Consider the following 18386-nt stretch of genomic DNA (forward strand, 5'->3'; position numbering starts at 1 on the left):
AATGATCCTCTGGCTTTCGCTCTCAGAGTGCTGGGATTACAGGCATGAACCACCATGCCTGGCCTACCATTTTAATACTCAGAGAAATCAAGCAATGAAGTACTGGGAGGAACAGAGAAAAAGAGGGGAGGTAAGTAGAAAGAAAAGTAAGAAAGTAAGAGATGATCATTAAAGAAGTGTGGAAGAAATAGAAAAGAATGAGAAGCTGAAAACCCTCATAATTTCTACCACCAAAAGACATTTATATATACACATCAACATACAAAAATTTCCTTGAGTTAGATTCCTACATATGAAATCAGAGGATGTAAATATATAAATTTCTTAATATATATTCCCAGAAAGAGTTATACACTTACCCAAGCAGTGAAAGAGAATGCCAACCTCACTGAGCTCTTGCTAGAACAAGGTAGTATTTTGAAAAACTGTATCTTAGTGAAACAGATACAAATAGACAAAGCATAACCTAGGGCAAGATTTTAAAAGACACAGACTCACAAAAAGCTTATCTTAACTTGCTGCAAGAGGAGAAATGCTAATTCAGTGAATTACTCAGCAGAGGCATACATAGTATTAAAGTGTAAGATCTGCAGTAATCAAAAGTTTTAGCTGCTAGTTCTTCAAAATCATAGTTCTACAGCCAAGCGGCATGGTGGCATTTGTACAAAACGCAAATGATCACAAAAGCATACACCTACATTCTTGTGATGACAAATTATATCAAGAAGAAAAGAATATCACAATAACTATTATTTCAGCATTCTTTTGGAAATAATTGATATACATTGAAAGGCTGATAAGTAATGATATTTTCAAAAGGCTGTTATCTTCCCACCACTAAATTCTATATTAATTCTTAATACAGAAGAGAACAAGAGGATCCTTGAAATTCCCACCCCTTAAATACTAGTGAAAAACGTGAATATGGAAAATATGTAGAGGCTGGAAAGCAGATGAGGGCAGAGAAGATTTTAAAGAGGTGAGGTAATACGTTATGCAAATATCTGAAGGAAAGGTGTGATCAAGGGAATGTTAAGTACAAAGATTTTGAGATGTAAACATAAAGGGAATCAGTAACAGCTAGGAGGCCACTGTGGTTGGGTGGGATAAGCCATGTTGTGAGTGGAAGGTAAGTCAGTAAGGCAAAGGAAGTAGGACCAGCAGATTACTGTGGGCTTTTCTTTTCTTTTTTTTTTTTTGGTAATAAAGCTCGAGTAATATGATGGAAAGCAATTAGCAATTTTTAAGTAGAAGTGAGTAACCATGCCTTACGTAACTAGCTAGTACCTAATGTGAATTTCTCCAAAAGTTTATGTTGTGTTTTATATATGCTGAGCCTAGACTAGTACGTGTCACAGAACAAGTACTCAATAAGTATTTACTGGGTGGTTGGAGTTTTGGATTCTGTACTAAGTAAGTAACGGCACTAGAATGGCTGGACACTTATTTATCCATCATCAAAATAGGGATAATATATTATAATGTCTGGGATTAGCTTCAAAATAACCCAGTGCAGGGATGGAGGTGGGAGGTAGAATTACAGATGAAAACAGGATTGGTCATTAGTTGATCATTGTTATAGCTGGCTGATAGGTACATGGAGGCTCATTATACTATTATTTTCTAGTTTTGTGTATGTTTGGAATTTTCCACAGTGAGAAGGGAGAAAGATCCTCTCTGCCCTCATTAACTTTCCAAAGGAAGTAATAAAGATTCCAAATATACATCTAGAAATAGTACCATAAATATGCACCCCAAAATCCTAAAGAGATTATAAGAATTTCCGTCCCCTTTTTTCACCAAAAATAGTTTTCTAATTAAGCATACTTGGAAGCCATCAGAAGATGGGCAATATAAAAAATAAATCTGGTGGGATAATATTTTTCAATATCAAATAAATATCCTTCCTCTGCCCCACCATTTTTTCCATGTTTGATACATTTTTATTACTAAATTGGGTAAAAGCACAAACATCAAAACAGGAAAAGCTTATAATTAGAAGCTAACTATAATCCAAATAATTTTGAAAAGTCTGAAAGAAGAGTGCAATAAGAGAACATATTTTTTCACAATAAATTAATCATTAATTGGCACTGTGGTGTTAAACATACAACTAGATATATTACTGTTCATAATAATTGGTAATGTAATATATTTATTAAAATCTGTTGGTCTTCCTGTTATATTTAGTATTGGATTCTCTATACAGTTTTAGGAATTACAATATGTAGTATGGAATACCTTAGAACAGTCCCAACAGTATACCACCAAGCCAGAACGCTGTTCCTCCAAATGTGGTCCTCAGACCATTAACATTGACATCCCTGGCAGAGCTTGTTAGAAATAAATAACTTCAGGCTCCACCCACCCAGCCCTACTGAATTACAATCTGCAGTTCAACAAGATCCCTAGGTGATTTTATTACACATTAAAATTTGAGAGCTGCATTATACAGGAGTAGACTCACTGCCATTCCTCTAAAATAGATCAGTAGTAAAAGTTTGGAGAATCTACATTATTCTTTAAAAGGAAAAAATATGAAAAACTGGTTTTCATTTGAGAGCTTAGGAGGAAAATAATTAGCTACTTATTGCCATTTCTAAAATCTAGACAAGAAAATTCTGAAATAAGCATGGTTATTATGAGATTAAATTAGCTATAAATTATTAGGAAATTTAAAATAGAAAGGTACTATCATTTTCATAGGATTTACTTTTTTTGTCCACTTGTTATCCTTCTAAACTCTTCACTATAACCTCAAATTTCAGTATAAATGGCCATTATAGCAGAAGAGCCAGGCTCTGTTTTCCATGGCTGATGTTGGGGGACATATCAAGCCAGTATATGCATAAGTTAAAGGGACAGATCTAAAATGTTCAGCTTACCAGTATTTAATACTTTTCTTAGTTTTTGTTGTAGTTGTTGTTGTTGTTGTTTTAGTCAAAGGTGGTTAAGTGTTTGGAAATGACCTTAGGTGGCTTTTGTTTTACAGATATGACCTGCCAGCGTCACACAACTTTCATACAAAGAAATCAGTAAGTCTCTTGATTTTAGTCAGTCTACATATAGTATTGAAAAGCTTTGTGACAAGTAATTCTTTCTAATGTTACCAGGCTGCCTGTGTAAATACAGAAGGCCAGCCTAGGAGACAGGATAAATTATCTGTGGGAAGGGCCCATAATCAATAGCCAACATTCTAGTTTAAAATTCATTCTCAAATGCTTTGGGCACAAAAAGGTAAAAATAAACTAAGTTTTTGCTCTTTTTATATAGCATATATTTTCTTAGTTTGTACTAATACATTCTCACATTACAAAGGCCATTTCATGGAAGAATCTTCCTTTTAATATTGAATCATCCGAAATTACACAAATAGAACTATACATTCAAAAAAATTCTCATGTGAATAACAAAAAAGACAAGTTAAACAACAACAAAAAAGCTTCCTTTCTATTTTTTTTAATGGTGAAAAGATATATATATATATATATCCAGAATTAGGCAGCTGGACTCAGTTTAGATGATCCCAATTTTGTTGGCAACATCCAAAGCATCGTAACCAGGAGCCAGTCGAACATATGCCTTCTTCTCTCCATCAGGCCAAATCAGGGTGTTGACCTTGGCCACATCAATGTCATAGAGCTTCTTCACAGCCTGTTTAATCTGGTGCTTGTTGGCTTTAACATCCACAATGAACACAAGTGTGTTGTTGTCTTCCATCTTCTTCATGGCACACAGTGGTCAGCGGAAACTTGATGATAGCATAGTGGTCAAGCTTGTTTCTCCTGGGAGCGCTCTTCCGAGGATATTTGGGCTGTCTCCAGAGTCGCAGTGTCTTCGGCTGCCAGAAGGTGGGTGACGTGCGGATCTTCTTCTTTTTGTGGCTGTGGACACCTTTCAACACTGCCTTCTTGGCCTTTAAAGCCTTCGCTTTGGCTTCGGCTTTAGGAGGGGCAGGTGCTTCCTTCTTCGCTTTGGGCGCCATCTTGTGAAAAGGGTCTTTTTTTTTTTTTTTTTTTTTTATACAGGGTCTCACTCTGTTACCCAGGCTGGAGTGCAGTGGCATGATCTCGGCTCACTGCAACCTCCACCTTGTGTTCAAGCGATCCTCCCACCTCAGCCTCCTGAGTAGCTGGGATTACAGGCGTGCGCCACCATGCCTGGCTAATTTTTGTATTTTTAGTAGAGACGGGATTTTGCCATGTTGGCCAGGCTGGTCTCAAACTCCTAACCTCAAGTGATCCACCCGCCTTAGCCTCCCAAAGTGCTGAGATTACAGGCATGAGCCACCACACCTGGCCTGAAAGTTTTCCTTTCTTGCAGGTGGACATTGAATAGTAGGCCTAATTTGGATTTTGTTTTAAAAGTCCCAAAACAAAAGCAGCTTAAAACCTAATTAAAATGAATTTAAAAATCTGTGCACTAAACTACTGGTCTCTGGCACCATTTTCTGTTTTTTGTCCTTGTGGCACAGGTTCTTCTTTGTTTCTTCTTTTGCTCTTTTCATTGGCTCAGTTGCACCATTCTCCATCACATTCATCATCACTATCAAATTTAGTTTACCTGCCCTGAAACTGTACCTTCCCTTTCGCAAACCCAGGCTGGGTAGCTTTATTACTCTTTCCTTTTCCTGTAAATCTGCAATCTTTGACTTCCATTTATTTGGGGATTCTTGTTGGTCTTGCATGATTTTTTTCAATGCTTCTTTTTCATCTCTCCTTCTACTATTTCCCAAGTCACTTCTTTGGTTTTTTGTTTTTTAATTGTGGGTTACCATTATTTGTGTCTTTGGCTTTACCTAATGCTTCTTTGGCTTTTTCTTTAAATAGAATTATCCTCTCTTTTGCTCCTCTGACAAAGTCTATCCATTTTATTTCACCACTTGCATTTATTTATATTAAAAAATTTCTCTCGATCCAGGTAGGAAGAACATTCTATGTTTACTACCTTGGGAAGGAATGACATACCTGTTCACATGGAAAAAAGAATTTGCAACCTTGATAAAAAGAAAATATGGTAAGAGCAAAGTTTCCATGCTTCTAACCACTCAAATATTAGGAATGATACCCTGAGATTGGAGCGAGACTGGCAGAGACAGAAAGGGGAAAAAAGAGGGTCACAAAGAGGAGTGGGAAATGACAGAATCCCAGAAGAAGTTTTAGGGACCAATGGCGGTGAAAACTTATGTCTTCAATCTTGGGCAGAGTTAAGGGAAGTGGCAAGAGATCCCACATGGTACAAGAGTAGAAATGGTGTGCACATGGTGTGTCTGTACAGCCAGGTCTGTGACAACCTTACCATGTTCTCCATAGCTTAGAGGAGAAGAATGTTTCATACATGTACAAGAATAATACGGACATAGTCCAGACAACTGACAGGAGCTGGATGAGAAACAAGAATGGATGCTGCAGAGACCTATATGAACCAATGACCAATGATCTGGTGGGGAAATGGGACATGTCAGTGGTGACAATTAGGACAAAATGTCCCCAAATCCCTTACCTCATACTTTTATACCCTGTACACCCTAGGGAATTTAGATGTAACTTTGGAGGTGGTATAATTGACTGAGATTAATTTTTCCACCTTTCTTCGAATGGAGGTACTAAAAAAACTTAATAGAGTTTATTTAAAGAAAAATAAAGTTACATATCTTGCAAATCCAAGTTCAATGGACCAAGATACAAAATAGCTACCCTAAAGAAAAATGTTTAGTATCTTTTATATTTACCAACTGTCCTTAGATAATTAATAAACTTGGTACAAGGATATAAATCTAGCCATGTTCTTAGTACAGTAATTTTGAAACACACCTTATCTGCCAAACTGAAAAGGAAAATACTGAATAGGAAATACTATCAATTTACTTTAGAGAATACAACTTCAAAAGTACTGCCTCTACACATAGGCTTTTGCTAAATATAGATCAACAAGCAAAGGCAGGATGAGTAGATCATTATGAGGTAACTGTGAGCCTGTCTGTTTTTAGTGTTTATAAGCAAATCATGCTTAGAGTGAGTAAATAAGAGCTAAAAAAAATCACTTATGGTATTTTTCTTATAGGAATATATGGGCTTCTGTGCATACATGTGTGTGTGTTTTTTTTTTGAGATGGAGTCTTGCTCTGTCACCAGGCTGGTGTACAGCAGCACGATCTCAGCTCACTGCAGCCTCCGCCTCCCAGGTTCAAGCGATTCTCCTGCCTCAGCCTCCCAAGTAGCTGGGATTACAGGTGCGCACCACCACACCCAGCTAATTTTTGTATTTTTAGTAGAGATGGGGTTCCACCATGTTGGCCAGGATGGTCTCGATCTTTTGACCTCATGATCCGCCTGCCTCAGCCTCCCAAAGTGCTGAGATTACAGGTGTGAGCCACTGTGTTCAGCCTATTTATATATTTTCATATGTGAGTATGTGCAAAGCAAACAAAAGCCAATCTGCTTTAGGGCTGACCTTTGAAAATTAGTCCTGTTAATCTAAACCAAAAATACTGCCAAGTCTGTATAAATAAATATATATATATATACACACAAATAAAGTTATGAAATGAAAGATTAGTGGCCCCTTAATAACATCCTTAGGTCTGAATCCTATATAATAAAATTCACAATGTTCCAAAAAGTCAATTAATAATATAACTTTTCAAATCAAAATCTTAGAAGAGTTCTATTTTTGAATTTTTAGATGCCTTCTGCAACTTAATACAAGAATCAATGTGTAAAGAATTTTAAAAAATTACCCACAGAAAATATGGTATTTATCGGTTAGAGAAAGTTAAAAGTGTTGCTTTACATACTGCTAAACTACAGGTACAAAGTATTAAAGTATATAAATAATAATTGCAAGATTAAAGGTATAAACATTAACAGACCTCTAAGCTGACATTCTTAAGTTTCTTCAAATATCTAGTTCTTTAACACTACTTAATACAGGTTAGGATAGGTAAATTTGAACCAGGATTCTGAGAATGAGTTATTACCATTCCTAGAAAAATTTAAACCTAACATTTCAATTTTTCCCCCAAAAGAATGAGAAGAAAACCTCAATTTTATGGAATCAAATTCTTTCTAAAATATCCCCAGAGAAACAGCTAGATATCAAAAAAGTTCATCTGCAACTAATCTAGTCTTCTACTTAGAATACAAAAGGTAAGATATTTATCATTAACATATTAAACATACTGTACATTACAGCAGGTAATTAATTACTCTCATTATATTGGACATGGTTTAAGATACTCAGGAAAAAAAATTAGACCTTGTAAAAATGAAGTTTATAAGATTTAAATATTTCTTTGTAAAGCAAGAATAAAAATAAAAATATCTGTATCCAGTACCATTTCATTTAAAGCAATGAAAAACAACTGCCAACGCATGTAAAAGTTAAAAGACTACACACAGCTTGTAAGCATCCTCTTTATATAAACAAGCACAAAGCATAATGAACATCGAGCAGTGCTTATTTATGAAAGTAATGAAGGAAAAGTCTATTTGGTTTGGTTTTGTTCTTCTTGTTCTACCCTTTCCTACATTTCTTGAATTTCCAGTAATAAATTCTCTTAGCTGTAGCTCTGGAAGCTTTAGAGGACATAGCTGATCAACTACAGGTACCACTGTTTGTAAACTCCAGCCTCCCAACTCTAGCAGATGTTAAGAAGCTGTTCTACTCCTTGAAATTAATTGAATGCTATCACTATCAGAGAAATCTGCTTCTCAAATTAAGGATAAAAATGCTGACCCTAATGGTACCTAGTTTTATATGTGAGATAATCATATAGTTACCTGCTTTAAGATTTTGTTGGAAACTTAAAATATGATAATAGGCTGAATATATAGAAATAGAAATTTAGAGTCTCTTAATTCAAAAATTCACACTGATCTATAAATGAAGATTAAATGCATTTGTAAGTTTAATTATAAATTTAAAATTCACACTGATTTATAAGTGAAAAATCAAAGATGGACCCAAAAGCTCTTATTTGGACAAGTGAGTTTACTGGGTCCTACTGGCAGCTGAGTTTTATATGGGCAGTGGAATTCTTCAGATTCAGGACCAGACACAGTTTTTGTTTTCTCCTACTCTTTACCATATCCCCACCCTTCCTCCACAAACAATAAAACCCTTACCACGTGAAAGTTTTTAGTGGAGACCTGAGAGATGAATAATGTTGTGCCAGCATTTTTCAGTCGTTTAGGTTATTTAGAGGAACAACATTCCTTTTTCTAGCAACAGAGAAATTTGCAGTTAAATGACATCATGCTGCCTTGAATGAAACAGCTCAGGCTCAAAGTTCACCCAAAGGCCAACAGTGATAAACTCTCTCCCAAGGACAAACCTCAATATATTTTTGGTGCTTATTAAAAACAGCATTTATATAGCAGCCATACAATAAGCAAGGGCTATTTACCAAACTCTGTTTCTGATCAGAAAGCACTCAGGATATAAGTATGAAATTCTGCTTGGGAATGTAGTTTCTTAGTATAGAAACTAAAATTTGCCATTTTAAAACAAAGGTTCAGAAGACAAATAATCCAAAAGCAAAATGAACAAAGGCAGTTCCCAATGAACAAGCAATTCACAGAGGAGGAATTATAATATCCAACAAACATATTTAAATCGTAGTAATTGGAGATTTAATGACTCAAGTTATCATTGCATACATATCAAAGTGGCAAAAATTAAAGTGTGATTTTTTAAATGAGTAAAAAAAGGGAGAACCCTTTCAGATTAAAAATAACACACATAACTACTTGAAAATGGGTAGTATTAAATTCACACTGATTTATAAATGTGACAATTTAAATGTAGAGGAATTCACTAAATCTAATACACAGAGCAGTAAAGCAATTCCACAGAATATCACTGGCTATTCTGTTGATTAGCAGCCATCCCTATACCAATGCAACAATACATAAAGGGAAACAAGCTTTATCTACATTATATATTATACGGATCAATGATCCTCCTTGTGCCCTGACCCTGTAGTACCATAGATGTTCTCTAATTAATTATTAAAGTTTTCTAACAGTCAGTATTGTACATCTCTGGTTTCACTTTCCTTTTATGTCACATTCCCAGAAGAACAGTCACAGGCAATATATAATTAGAAAAAGTATATATCTTCTCTGTCTATAAACTAATAGATTTCACTGAAAACCTGACAACTCTGGGTGCATCTTTTCTCCCCATCTCCTTTTCTGTACCCCCACAGTATCATAATATTACTACAGAAGACATAAACTAAGGAGCTTTCATTTATTGTTCCTGCTACCAAGAGGTCATTTGACATTTAGCATCTGGACAAATTACACCTGGAGGTAGTCTGGCTGGGCTCACAATTTAGTTTTACTTCTTAGTGGCCCTAAATATCTCATAAAATGGAGAGAAAGAATAAAGCATAATGGGTTCATGCTATCAGCCAGATCAGCTACTCTACTAAGGAAAAATTTCAAACAGTCCAAGTATACTTTTTTTTTTTAAGAGATAGGTATCGCTATGCTGACCAAGCGGTATGCAGTGGCTATTCACAGGCATGATCACCATAGTGCACTATAGCCTAGAATTCCTGGGCCTCAAGTGATCCTCCTGTCTCAGCCTCCTGAGGAGCTGGAACTACAGGTGTATACCATGACACCCAGCCTCTAATATACTTCTAAGAAGTGAACAGACTATAACCATCCTCTCAAAACACTTGCAAGGTCAAACCACTTTAAGGACAAGGTGGAGTTTAGGAGGGGTCTTCAAAAAGTTCATGGAAAACTCAAGTAAGAACAAATGTCAAATTTACAGTCAAGCTTGGGTAGAAGAATGGTGAAATTATTGATGCTTTACCAAAAGTTTATGGAGACAATACCCCAGAGAAATCAGCAGTTTACAAATGGATAGTTCGTTTTAAGAAGGGACAAGATGGTATTGAAGATGAAGTCTTCAGTGGCCAGGCCATCCATATCAATTTGATAGGAAAAAAATTCATCTTCTTTGTGCCTTAATTGAAGAGGACCAATGATTAACAGCAGAAACTACAGCCAGTGCCAAAGACATCTCAATTGGTTCCACTTCCCCAATTCTGACTGAAAAATTAAAGGTGAGCAAACTTTTCACTTAATGAGTGCCTAAAGCATTGCACCCAGATCAGCTGCAGACTACAGCAAAGCTTTCGATGGAAATTTTAATCAAGTGGGAACAAGATCCTGAAGCATTTCTTCAAACAACTATAACAGGAGGCCGGGCATGGTGGCTCATGCCTGTAATCCCAGCACTTTGGGAGGCCGAGGTGGCGGATCACGAGATCAAGAGATCGAGACCATCCTGGCTAACATGGTGAAACTCCGTCTCTACTAAAAATATAAAAAATTAGCAAGCGTGGTGGCAGGTGCCTGTAGTCCCAGCTACTCGGGAGGCTGAGGCGTGAGAATCGCTTGAACCCGGGAGGCGAAGGCTGCAGTGAGCCGAGATTGTGCCACCGCACTCCAGCCTGGGTGACAGAGCAAGACTCTGCCTCAAAAAAAAACCCAAAAAAACAAAAAAACAAAAAACTGTAAATAAACCATGGCTTTACTATTATAGTAGGATCCAAGAGACGAAGCACAATCAAAGCAATGGCTACCAAAAGGCAGAAGTGGTGCAGTCAAAGCAAAAGTGGGCAAGAGCAAAGGTCACGGCAACAGTTTTTTAGGATGCTTGAGGCAGTTTGTTTGTTGACTTTCTGGAGGGCCAAAGAAAATAATAACATCTGTTGATTATGAGAATGCTTTGAGAAAATTAGCCAAAGCTTTGGTGGGAAAATGCCCAGGAAAGCTTCATCAGAGAGTCCTCTCCACCACAACAATATTCTTGCTCATTCCTCCCAGCAAACAAGGGCAGCTCTGTGAGAGTGTTGATGGGAAATCATGAGGCATCTACCTCACAGTCCTCATTTGGCTCCTTCAGACTTCTTTTTGCTTCTAATCTTAAAAAAATCATTAAAGGTCATCCATTTTTCTTTAGTTAATGTAAAAAAGACAGCACTGACATAATTAAATTCCCAGGACCTTCAGTTTTTAGGATGGACTAAATGGCTAGTATCATCGCTTACAAAAATACCTTTAACTTGATGGGGCTTATCTTGAGAAATAAAGTTTATATTTTTAATTTGTATCTTTTAACTCCCTTTTTCCACAAACTTTTTGAAGTCCCCTCATATCTACCTGGAGAGACACACACAATATCTACTTAATGTGTTCTACTAGAACTCACACTAGTGCAACTCATTTGATAGTACAACTGCACTGTATGTACATTAAATCACCAACAGTAGGATAGCTGGAAAAGTAAGTCCACACTATTTTAAAGAATTGTATCGTAACTATAAAATACCTTGCTTATAGCTTATGAATAACAACTGTTGCCTTATCATGGGTTATATAATCTGGCCAGACTCATATGTAACAATAAGAGCATTCTTATTAAAGCTTACCTTTACAGGAGTATAGAATACAATACATTACTAATAGTAGTTGCCTCCTGGGAGGGGATGAGGTTAGTTGGGAGATACGGAGGATTTATTTTCCACTGGATATTTTTTGTTACCTTTTAAACTGTGTATATCATGTTTATAAAATAAACATGATATAAAAATTCATATTTAATTAAAAGTTGTGGAATACAAACAATACAATTGATACAGATGGTGCAGCACACCATAGTCAATATATGCAAGCAAACAAATCAGATATATATCAACGGAAGTTGGAAAACGATAAACAAAATAAAAGTTGACCTTATTGCATAGTGGGTCATGTGTTTTTCCCCCTATTTTTAGATTCAGTAACTTTTTAAAGGGGGTGTGCTACTTCTAACTTGCTTATGCATAATGTCTCCGTATCTGTTTATTTATCATTATCTCTGTATTTATACACACAAATTTCAAACATAGGACCAGCTTTATCAACTGCTCAAACACGTTGTTTTTTTGTTCAGAAGAATGATTATTTGCTGAAAGCATCCTAAGCTAAATTCTGTGTAGAATTATGAGTTGTAATGCTTCAACAGTAGCAACGGTATTCTCACAGCCAAACCTGAATGTTAGATGCATTTCTTTCAGGAATAATCAATTCTCCATTCTAAATTCAAGGAACTCTCTAAAATATACTTGATAAGATACTAGGATGAGTAGAGCATATATGGAACCTACTGTAAATTGATGTTGTAAAGGTAAATAATCACTATTTTTGGTCATTAAATTGTGTGCAGTAATCGATGTACCAATTTGTACATGTAGGCAATAGGACAGTGATTGAAAACTTACTGTTCTTGACTCCATCTACAATGGCACAGTTGAATAGCAAAGGCTCTAATGTAGTATTCAGTCTAGCATCTACACTAAGCCCTGACAAACAACAACAAAAAAGCAGGCGGGGATGGGGGGTGATGTTTGCAAATGTAAAAATGGCAAAAATAATTTTTTTTTGCAAAGACTTAATGTGGTTTTTTCATGTTTCATTTATTTATTATCTAGTTACATACTAGGAAAATCCACATCATTATGCAGCAGGAAGAATTACATACAGATTTTCTCTTGCCTAAGCAAAAGAGGCAAAGTTGCCCTGGCATGGAGAGACAAAAGCTTTTAGACCTGGAAGGCACCAAACATTTTCACCCTATAGTTAGGAAAATAATCTAAAATCTTTTTAAATGATCATTAAGCATTCATGATGTTTTCCATATTTTATCTCTAAATTAATCAGAAAATTCTCAAAACCGAGAGGATAGGGGAAAGCATGAGACAGAGAACACAAGCCCACAACTACCGCAGGGTTTTCTTTAACTTTCCAAAAGTAAGAAGAGCATTTTCCAGGCTTGATCTTCCTTGCCTACTCCACAATGTCAAACTACTAAACAGAGATCTCCACAAATCACTGTCCCTGCCCCACCTGTTTTATGTAATGGTGGGGAGTTGTGATCTTTAAAAAGTCTTTATAATCAGATGTATAGTGAAGAATCATGGGTAAAAAGACACAATAGTGAATGACTTTCTTAGGATACTTTGTGGTAGAATGTTGTAAATTGTTGAAACTTGGTAATTGGTAGATTCCTTATACAACTAACTGCGTACTATGTACGTCTAACGTTTCTCCAATAATTTTTTTAAAAACTATTTTATGAATGTTTCAAAAGATTAAACAACCATTTCTTGACCTGCAGACTGACAGAGAGTCATCTTGACTCTTCTTGGCTAGGGTATGGAATACATGAAGTATTCAGGATCATTCAGTGAGTGATAATTTAAAAAATCATAGTAATACTTTTCTAGAACAGGTTTTTTTTTTTCCACGTAACACTATATGTGTCATCCATGTTAATACATTTAGGTCTGGTGGCCGGGCGCAGTGGCTCACGCCTGTAATCCCAGCACTCTGGGAGGCCAAGGGGGGCGGCTCATGAGGTCAGGAGATCAAGACCACCCTGGCTAACACGGTGAAACCCCGCCTCTACTAAAAATACAAAAAAAAAAAAAAATTAGCCGGGTGTGGTGGTGGGCGCCTGTAGTCCCAGCTAGTCAGGAGGCTGAGGCAGGAGAATGGCGTGAACCTGGGAGGGGGAGCTTGCAGTGAGCCAAGATTGCGCCACTGCACTCCAGCCTGGGTGACAGAGCAAAGACTCTGTCTCAAAAAATAAAAATAAAAATAAAAATAATAAAAAAATACATTTAGGTATGGTTTACTTTCATTACTGTATACCATTTTATTTTCATCTTGTATAACAAAGTGAGGTAGTTCTTTTCCCCTGCATTTTCTTCCTTCCTCACTCCCTTCTTTCTTTCATTTTCACTTTCTCTCTTTCCCACTCATTTTTTCCTTCCTTCCTAGGTTCAAGAGATTGTCCTGCCTCAGCCTTCCTGAGTGGCTGGGATTACAGGCATGCGCCACCACGCCCGGCTAATTTTTGTGTTTTTAGTAGAGACAGGGTTTCACCATGTTGGCCAGGCTGGTCTAGAACTCCTGGACTCAAGCGATCTGCCCAACTTGGCCTCCCAAAGTGCTGGGATTACAGGTGTGAGCCACCGTGCCCGGCCAGTAAAATTTCTTTCTATAGCTTTGAAAATGTGCCCAATATTAGAGCCATACTTGTCCAGCTGACCACTGAAGATCAGAGGAGATATAATACAAATGCTTTCTCTTCACAACAAAGTATGTTCACCTGTGCCACCTGGCAGTATCTGTCATAAAGTAGGCGGAATCATGAGAAGCAAGAAAGACCTCACAGAAGAAGGGTATTCATTCTCACACAACTAGGTACAACCACCAGCTATCATTAGTGAGTTTCTTTTTTCTATCCAAGCTCTTGGGTAAGCCTTTTTGGATCAATTATCTCATATTATCTAACAATGATCCTGTAAGGTAGGTATTATTAATACCCATTTTAAAGACGGGGAGAGGCCAGGTGCAGTGGCTCACGCCTGTAATCCCAGCACTTTGGGGGGCCAAGGCAGGCGGATCATGAGGTCAGGAGATCAAGACCATCCTGGCTAACACAGTGAAACCCCATCTCTACTAAAAATACAAAAAATTAGCCGGGTGTGGTGGCGGGCGCCTGTAGTCCCAGCTACTTGGGAAGCTGAGGCAGGAGAATGGTGTGAACCCGGGAGGCAGAGCTTGCAGTGAGCTGAGATTGTGCCACCGCACTCCAGCCTGGGCAACAGAACGAGACTCTGTCTCAAAAAAAAAAAAAAAAAAAAAAAAAAAGATGGGGAGAAAAAAGTTCGGGGAGGTTATCTGCCTAAAGCTGTCCAGATAGCAAGTAGCAGAGATAGAGTTCAAATTCAGGACTGCTGACCCCAAAGATCACATTCTTCACCTTAAGCAAAATCACCTCACCTCAATTTATCACTTCATTACCTACTAAGTTCATTATTTTAAATTAAATTTATCATATAAAACATGTAAGAGATTTTTATCCCCAAACATCAATTATATCATTGATTGAGAGTCTGTTGTTTGTCTATTCAATGTCTGCTTAACTTAATATAATCTTTTCTATAATCATAATAAACAGTTATGTATCCTGATCAGAGATACCTATACTGTGATCAAACAATGGGGAAAAATTACTTTAACCAGAAGTCACAACACAAGGTTACAGACATTGAAGGAAGCTTCACATGCAGTGAGAGAAACAATCAAAGTGCTACTTTACATACACTATAATACCTCTGATTAAAATTTTTCATTGTAGAAAATACTGGTTTGTTGGTTTCATATTTAAAGGTGTACATGATGCAACCACGGATGACATGCTAGCATCTAGAAAAGAGCACAGAAATCAGCCGAGTGACCAAGAAAAGAAAAAACGCTATCCTCAAAAAATCCCCAAATCTCAGCTTTGACCAGATTTCACATCATATAGGGTTGTTACAGATGTTCTTCACAAAGTCATAAAATACAAAGACAGCGTAGTATAAAAGACAAGAAACTGATGGCATAAAGGCACTGAAGGCAATATGGTGTTTCTGGTCCTCTGCCAAGTTCCACAGAATCATATGGCCAAAAGTCTCCTGTCCTATGACAACAATAAGGGGAAGAAGAGACTGAAGCTGCAGAGAGACAATCTGTGGCACTCACCCACCAACCTTATGCCTCGGTTACTGGGCTGGTTACCTTCAGTAAGAAAAATCAAGAGAGAAAAATTTTTTCAAAGAAAGAGAAACTCAGTAATGATAAGAGCTTATACACTATCGAAGCAAAATTAAAACTTTTGATAAATGAAACAGTCAGAACTCCAGAAACAAAAACAATATTAAATATGTTAGCTTCATAATCAGCAGCTAAAAGAGGCTTCAATATAAAAAAAAAGTAGCTATGCTAAAGACACAAGACTATAATTTAAAACAAAGTATTAAAACATATAGGAAAAACTAAAATCATATATACATTAATTTGAAGAAAGAAGGGATTTCTAGGTATTCTTGGAGATAAGAAATAATTCAAAAAGATCACTTAAAAATGTTTATGAAACATACATTTTCCATAAAGAATAGCACAGGCTGCTTTGTTTCTACTATTTTATAATCAGGAATTATTTGCAAACTATTAGAAAATCCTGTTGCTACATAAAATGTGAAAAAAAAAGTAACAAGACAAAGACCTTGACTTCAGGTGTCCTAGCTGCTTGTTTCCTCCTCTTTTAACATGTCTTGGGTCTGAATTTTCATGAGTTTCTGGACAAGTTACGAGATTCTAGGGCAGGGATCTCCCCAAATCTGAAAGTTGAAAAAGATTTTCACACCCTTAATTATAAAGATGAGAAACCTGAGGCGTAGAAGGCAATGACTCACTCAAGGTAACAATGTGAAGGAAGTCAAAACCATCAGTGTCTGGATTTCCTGTTTCCTAAGTAAAGGCCCTGTCATATATAAACTTACACTGCAGCAGTCACAAATCTGTAAGGTTATCTGGGAAATCAATGAATATAGAAGCACAAGATGGACAAATAGAGGTGCAATTGAAAACTGAGCAGAAAGGCTGAACTACAGGGTTTCCCTGATATTTTCTGGAATATTTAAAAAACTATTATATAGTCAGGAGAGGGTAGAACACACCTTTTAACACCACAGAAATCAATTTTTTATTATTTAAAAGATGGTAAGTAAGCACAGGCCTTCTATTAATGGCAAAGAGATGCAGATATACATATAAACAACACTACCATAAAGAAGACATTTTTGTTTTAGCAAAATCCATATTTATATGATTACATTTCCTATGGTCGAGAGCAGCTATAATTAATGGATTTCCCTCCTTCTCCTAATGCAGCCATTTGTCAATTCAAATAAAGAAGGTCCAATCAATTTTGATGTATTTAGTAAGCAATTTGTCAAACAGTGCTATAATCCAGTTAATATATTAATTCTTGTCATGGAGAGAGTTCTAACAACTATGAGGTTTTCCATAACTGGAGAGAAAAAATCTGTGCAGGGATGCAATGGTCATTTTTATGGAGATAACACCTCTGTGTCTCAATATCTGAGAGCATGCAGTAGTACATCACTTAATAGGAAAACCATTTTGTTATAATAAAACCCCTGGGTCTCCTGGACAGGATGGCAGCTAATTCACTGTAATAAACTGAGTTTCTTCAAATCTCTGTGTAGCTCATGTATTTTTAATAAAATAAACAAGCCAGTATATACAACAATAAACACAACATCAGTAAGTTCTAAGGGGAATAGGGCTTTGTTAATACAAAGCCTGCATCTTAAACTTTAAAAAATATCTATAAAAGAATTTTTATACTTTATAAATTTATTTTAAATACTTTAATTAAAATAAAGTATAAGTTAAAATTTTAATTTGCCTCTTAACATTTCTTCATATGACTTGCAAAATAAGTGGTTCTCAGTCTTTTATTTTTCCTGTCCCAACATATTTCAAGTAAATTACTGACTTCTATCAGTATATAACATGGGCACTGTACTAAGGCCACACAGTTAGTTACTGGTGGTCAAGACTCCAACTCGCGGAAGGCTATCCTTCAGTTGACAGCATGTAAAGCTCTGGACATGACAGTTTTCTTACTTTCCATCTTTATTTCGGCCACTAATCAATTTCTATCTCCATCTCTTCCCAAGTCTGTCTATACACTCGGAGATGGAGACAGAACAAGTACATACGCAAAGCTTTCTGGCAGGTGGTCCACATTTATACCACAAAAGAAATCTGGAATGCAGTGACCAAGGAAGGGTCAAATCCTTTTCCAGCCTGGTCACTACCAGTTTGGGCAGAACAGAGGGCTAGAAGAAGACAGGTTTTGAGCACGTCACAGATAACCTCCAGAGCCATCCTGAGCAGATTTGGCAAACACTTTTGAAAGACGGTAACCCTCTTCATTCACTATATCCAAGGCTTTCTATAGTTCTCTATCAGGAAATGCAAAATCAGAGATGAAGGCAAATCATTTCTAGAAAATAAAATGGAAAAACAAGGCAATTTTTAAAAACTAGAATAATAAGAAAGAAAAGAGATAAGGAATACATTTATTTTCCAGACATTAGGATCCCCTTGGCCCATTTATAAACCATGTAAGAACAGAGGAAAAAAATTAGAAGAGTAATTTGGCACAAGGCTGTGTATTTATTTTAAAACCTGCAAGGTATACCAGTTCTCCAGACTACCAGACGTCCCATTGTTTCATGTGTCTGCTGAGAAAGGTGCCCTATGTGTCAGAAAAGCACACTGAATATTTTTCAATGACCCAGGGGGCAGAGGTCACTTATTATAAATGGATAATGAGACCTAATGCAGTGCTCTGAGTACGGACAAAGAAAGGGTCTATCCATAGCCCCTGGTGGAATGGTCATTCAGGCTTTTACTTCCTCTGCACACTTAATGGAGTCAAACAATTGACAGAAA

The 18386-nt window shown here is 36.6% G+C and overlaps 1 protein-coding gene and 1 pseudogene across 9 annotated transcripts in view; both read right to left on the reverse strand.

Annotated features, from left to right (window-relative positions):
* The window catches only part of BCAS3 (BCAS3 microtubule associated cell migration factor), a 709394-nt gene that overhangs the window by 319169 nt on the left and 371839 nt on the right, over positions 1-18386 (reverse strand). The gene's annotated exons all lie outside the window — the stretch shown is intronic.
* Positions 3466-4000, reverse strand: LOC101144440 (large ribosomal subunit protein uL23-like; annotated as a pseudogene).

This window comes from Gorilla gorilla, chromosome 4, assembly GCF_029281585.2.
Source record: "Gorilla gorilla gorilla isolate KB3781 chromosome 4, NHGRI_mGorGor1-v2.1_pri, whole genome shotgun sequence".
NCBI lineage: Eukaryota > Metazoa > Chordata > Mammalia > Primates > Hominidae > Gorilla > Gorilla gorilla.